A 5,987-nucleotide genomic window follows, 5' to 3' on the forward strand; every position below is an offset into this window, starting at 1 on the left:
TTTATTATTGCCTCTTGGGCATATCTCCAACAGAGTGTTGGTTGATGTACATCGGATTGTTACATATGATATAAAGGCTTTGTGGAGCATAGGGGATCTTAAGGCTCCAGTCCCGGTTGGGCTACATGCAATTTTCTACAAACGATCCTGGGACATGTTAGGAGATGATCTAATAAAATAAGTCCTGAATGCAGTAAATAATATCTCTGTTCTAGATGGTTGGAATAGTACAACTATTGCGATGATTTCGAAGATTGATAACCCAGATAAGGTGTCACAGTTTAGGACGATTATCTTATATAACGTGGTGTACAAGATTTTTTCAAAAATGTTGGCAAATCGGCTAATGGTATATCTTCAGAGATTATTAGTGATCACCAAAGTGATTTTGTTCCGGGTAAGATGATAACAGATAATATTCTCTTATCTTATGAGAGTATACATGCTATGAAGAAGAAGAAGAAGGGAAAGAAGGGTTTGTGTGCTGTCAAACTCGATATGCATAAAGCATATGATCGCGTTGAATGGAGGTATTTGGAGAAGATTATGATTAAAATGGGTTTTTCTACGAGATGGGTGGACATGATTATGGAGTGTGTCTCGTCGGTGAACTATAATGTTAGATTCAATGCAATGGAGGGTGATGTGTTTATACCGACGAGGGGGCTCGGACATGGGGACCCTCTCTCTATGTACTTATTCTTGCTAGTTGCGGAAGGTTTATCAAGCATGTTGAAGGGTGCTAAAACAAGAGGAGAAATAGAAGGGATGCGTGTATGTCGGGATGCGCCAATGATTTCTCACTTGTTATTTGCAGATGATTCTTTAAACCTTATGCGTGCGGATAGAAAAAATGCTTTGACGCTGGAGGAAATTCTGGATAGCTACTGTTTAAGTTCGGATCAAAAGATTAGTGAAGATAAATCAAGTACTTTCTTCAGTAACAATACGGTGATGGAGGAGCGAGCTGAGGTATGTTAAATTCTAAATATTATGACAGCATCCCTAAGTGACAAATATCTTGGTTTGCCGGCTATGATAGGAATGGATAAAAGTGAATGCTTCCGACACTTGGTTGATCGGGTTATTGCAAGAATTAGTGGATGGAAGGAAAATATGATGAGTTTGGGAGGAAAGGAAGTTTTAATAAAGGCTGTTGCTCAAGCTATACCAGTATTTGCTATGATTCAAAATTACAAAGAACATTTGTAAAGAAATATTTGATGCCATCTCTCAGTTCTGGTGGGGTGATGAGGAAGAGCAAAAATATATGCACTGGAAAGCGTGGTGGAAACTTTGCATACCAAAAAATAGTGGAGGTGTGGGATTTAGAGATTTAAACTGTTTTAGTTTCGCTATGTTGGCTAAACAGGTTTGGAGGCTCCTGAGTGAACCAGAATATATATGCGCACGGTCCTAAGAGCAAAATACTACCCAGATGGCCGGTTACTCAATGCTAAACTGAAGAGTGGGAGTTCTTTTACATGGCAAAGTTGTTGCCTGCCAAAACTCACCGGCGAGCAGTGGTTAAGCAACACGAAGAGCCGGGAGGCTCCCAAGGCCGCTTAGTGGACCCTAGCACCTCGCGTCGTCCCGCAAGTTTCCCGCACACGTCCTGGCGGTTGCAAGGGCGTGCCACCTGACCTAGACCCGATCAGGAAGGTGTTAGATTGCTTCGATTGTTCCTGCATGGTAGATACGTAAACATTAAATACGAGCCCTATCGGCTCTCAGGTTGCCCCTGTGGATCGGCTCAAAGAGCCGATCGCCCCATGGTTCACGTTGGATTTGCAATGACATGGGGCTCCTGCTTGATCAAAACAAAGCTAAACCAATCTACGACAGTTTAGGGTTTTCACCGCATAACCGGAACGTCCTACGCGTAGTTGGGCCTAGCAGATACGGAAGATGATGCAAACTATCCCTAGAAGAGGCCTAAAAACCAACATTACGTCAATTCGCGGAACATCCCTTATAGGAACGGTAAACAACACCTAGCGCACTACCGGATCCTCCAACCCCAGCATAAGGCCTAATCATGCGGATATTAAACTAATCCTTGAAGAACAAGGAGCAACTATAACAGATCGGATCTACTAAGTATCGAACAAGCAAGATGCTGCCCTTACGCCCGGATAGGCGTAAGGGCGGCTAGGTGTCGAGGGACGGCATTGCTAAGCGGATATGCATAAGAAAAGCATCAATGCAAGCCCCAAAACACCTAAGATAGGTAGTGCTACTCGCCATCAACAACGCTTCGAGCACGAGTAGCACAAGGTAGACGAATAAATGTGTACTGCCTAGATCGCGAGATGCGATCTAGGCAGCATGATGCTTACCCAGAAGGAAACCCTCGAAGAAGGGGTGGCGATGCGCCTGGTTTGTGTTTGTTGTGAACGTGATTGTTGTTTATTTCATAAACCCTAGATACATATTTATAGTCCAAGGGACTTTCTAATTCAGGCGTGCACCGAATCGTGCACGGGTTAAACTCTAACTTCTAAACTAAGATGCGATCTACTATAATGCAGATACACGGGCAATTTAGCCCAAACTCTCGTGCAAGGCCGCTTCAGAGATCCTTCACGCGTATATCCTTCAAGCCCATCTCACTTACGGCCTATCTCCTGATTTGGCCAAAATCTGGTGATAACACATGCCCCCCTGGTTTTGGTAATGATAATTTCGAAACCACTCTGTTTTTCCTTCGAGGGGTCATGTCGTGGCAGAGCAGAACTGTCGCAGAGTCTTTCATCATGTCGCCTCGCCACCTCAGCTTCTCTGCGTGCATTGACAGATTCGGCATCATGTCCTCGAGAACCGTCATGGCATTAAATCTCCACCACAACCCCTTTATTTATCTGTGCCGAACGGTTCGCCACTTCATCCCCCTGCTCTGTTCTGTCCACCAACACCCAAAAAAACCCTCCTCCCCTGTAGCAATGTCTTCCTCTTCTTCTATCTCCTCAGGTCTCTCCACCCAATCTTCGCTGCAGAGCAAGAATGAAGACGACCTCCACTCCGGGGCGAACCCCACCTCCTCCGACAAGGAGGAGAAAGCAGAAGAAGTAGGGGAGAAAGAGGGGGAGGATGATTCCTCCTCCTCCGCCAGGTACCCGCCGAAGAAGCGCTCCCGCATGTGGGCGGACAGCGAGGACGATGATGACGACGAGGAAGGAGAAGAAGAGGAGGAGGATGATTCCTCCTCTTCCGCTGGGTATCCGCCGGCGAAGCGCTTCCGCGCTTGGGCGGACAGCGAGGATGATGATGATGACGAAGAAGAAGAGGCTCCGGCCGAGGGCTGGGGCAGCAGCGACGAGGAATTCTCCGGAAGTAGCGCCGACGGCGGCTCCGATGCCGACGATAATGCTAGCGAGGATTAGCAATGTAGGATTGGTAGTCCCTGAGCAGTCGGCTCTTCTTTTGTTCTTCCTTTCTTGAGCAATCGGCTCTTCATTGTAAAAATCTTCTCTTATTAATGAAGAAGACATTCCTCAGCTGATTCTGTCCCTTTTCATACTTTGCCAATTAAAACGAGTCAACACTTTAAGAGCCGATGGCAGAGCATCGGCCCTTGCCATAAAACGCGAGCAAGGCCAACTCTATCGTCTTTCACATGGTGACCTGCGACCTATTTGAAGGAGCAGAACTCAGATCCCCAAATTACCGTTTGAACAGATCCAACCCACGGCCATATGAACCTCAGGTGTCGATCGTGCAGGTTTGCAACTGCAGCGGTCCCAAGGGCAATATCACCTAATGTCCATGCTATGGTCTCCTTCCAGCAACTCTGGTGATTTTCTTCTGCAACAACCCACCACTTCCGCAGAAGCTTATGATGCAGGGTCAGCCGATGACACTCCGATCGGCTTCCCAAGACAGAATGCCTACCAAATCAGCTGCCCCCCGAGCCTCAGCCAAGGCGAGAACGGCGGTGAGGACATACGGTTCGGACTAATGGACCCGAACTTGAGCAAATCCGAGCAAACTTGCTACCATCAATCACCTTTTCTTCCGTTGAAAGCCGATATTGAAGGCGAAACACCAATGGCTTAACTGAAAAATGGTTGGGAGTCCCCGAAGAGAAGGTTCTGGTCACCAAATCGGCTCATTGTCGCTGAGGAAGCTCTCACTGTTCATTCCCTCCAGGAAGCAAAAAGTCATCAGCATCTTGAACACGCAGCAGGCAGATCCTGTATAATTGTACTAGAGTCGATGCGCAAACATCGGCTGTGCTTAAAAAATTTGTATTTTTTACGGCCGATTTATGCATCGGCCCCCACATTTCAATACCCATCATCATCAAAGAATATATCTTGGGCTGCTGGGCATTGGACAGCCACTTCAAACTTCGTATCCTCGTGTCTGATCCATCTAAGTGCCCCCCGAGCCGATTCTTTCAAGTAATTGAGGGTATCGGCTCTTCAGGCATTCCCTGTTAGATCAATGCTGAACCCAGGCAAAGACGTATGTCGAGGACCATTTTGGTCGATTGCTGGAATCGGCCTCCTTCTTTATTGCAATGCTTAGTGAAGTTTTACCACGTCTTGATCTCTTACTGTAGCTACGTGACATGCTTGAGATGAAATTTTTGCTTTCCATTTTTTGGGGCTGATCGCTGGGATCGGCCTCGCCACGTACGTCCATAGTCTTGGACCTTGCTACTCTGTCAGGCCGGTAGATAAGACCAGCCTCACCCCATTTTTAGAAGCTTCGATGCGCTCACGACCTTCCAAACTGATTCCGGAGAGCGGCTCTTGGTCATCTCGCCTCCCAAATATTCATGGCAGCTAGTGATATCTCGATTGAGTCATCTGCTCGAACGACCTCCACTTCATCTCCATCCCATTGTATGATGCATTGGTGCATTGTGGACGGAATGCAACGGTTAGCGTGAATCCAATCCCTTCCTAGCGAGGACATCATAATTGCTTTTGCTTGTCGACGATGAAGAACGCGGTAGGTATGGTTTTCCGGCCTACGGTAAGATCTACATTCAGAACACCTTTTGCTTCGATGCTTGGCCGTTGAAATCGCTTAATGTGACGTTGGTCTTGATCGGATCATCATTGGAGTGTCCCAAACGTCGTAGCATGGAATACGGCATTATGTTGACTCGCCGCTCCGGTGTCAACCAACATCTTGCCGACAGGCTGCCCATTGATATAACCTCTCGGGTATAGGGCCTTCAAATGCCTGTAGCTTCTATCCCGTGGCTTCTCAAAGATAATTGGCCGTGGACCGCAGTCGAATTGAGCCACCGATACTTCCTCGTCGTTTGGAGCGCGAAACTCTGACGGGAGTACGAACACCATGTTCGTATCAGCCGATGCCTCTGCATCGGCTTTTGTCTGTTTAGGGTGCCACACTTTCTTCGGCAGGCGCGCCACCATCTCCAATGTTTGCTGAATTTTCACGGCCAGATCGGGCCGTGCTTTCCTCAACGTGTACAGGTACTGTGCCTCGGCTTCCTCCAGGTTTCGTAGCCGCTGCACCCTACGCTTCTGAGAATGGATGAGTCCATCAGGGCACCACCTTGGCCGGTGATACCTATCTTCACCATCTGACTCCTCAAAGTCTTCTTCTTGAGATGAATCAGCTCGCTTATTCGGAGGTGGGAGAGGTCCTAGACGCTCGAACACTGAAACCTTGTTTGTCCTCTTCCTTTGCTGTCTGCATTCTGGGCAGTTCTCGATTGTTGGCAATCGGCTCATTCCTGAGTCCCAGCAATGTTTAAAGAAAGGACAGTCCCAATGCCTATCCATGTCATCTTTCTCCCTTGACCTCCCTCTAGCGTGAAGCTCGTACCCGTTGTTGTTTCTATCCTGCCCACGATACCTCCTGTCCTCTGCATCAGACCGACGATATCTCTCATCATCTACGTCATAGCGCCGACGTCGGTCATACTGCTGTTCATATTTGTTAAGGAGATGTGCGGAGAGTGGACGTTGATACCGCACGCTTCTCACCTCCTCCTCGGTTAGGTA

Source organism: Lolium rigidum, chromosome 6, assembly GCF_022539505.1.
Source record: "Lolium rigidum isolate FL_2022 chromosome 6, APGP_CSIRO_Lrig_0.1, whole genome shotgun sequence".
Lineage (NCBI taxonomy): Eukaryota > Viridiplantae > Streptophyta > Magnoliopsida > Poales > Poaceae > Lolium > Lolium rigidum.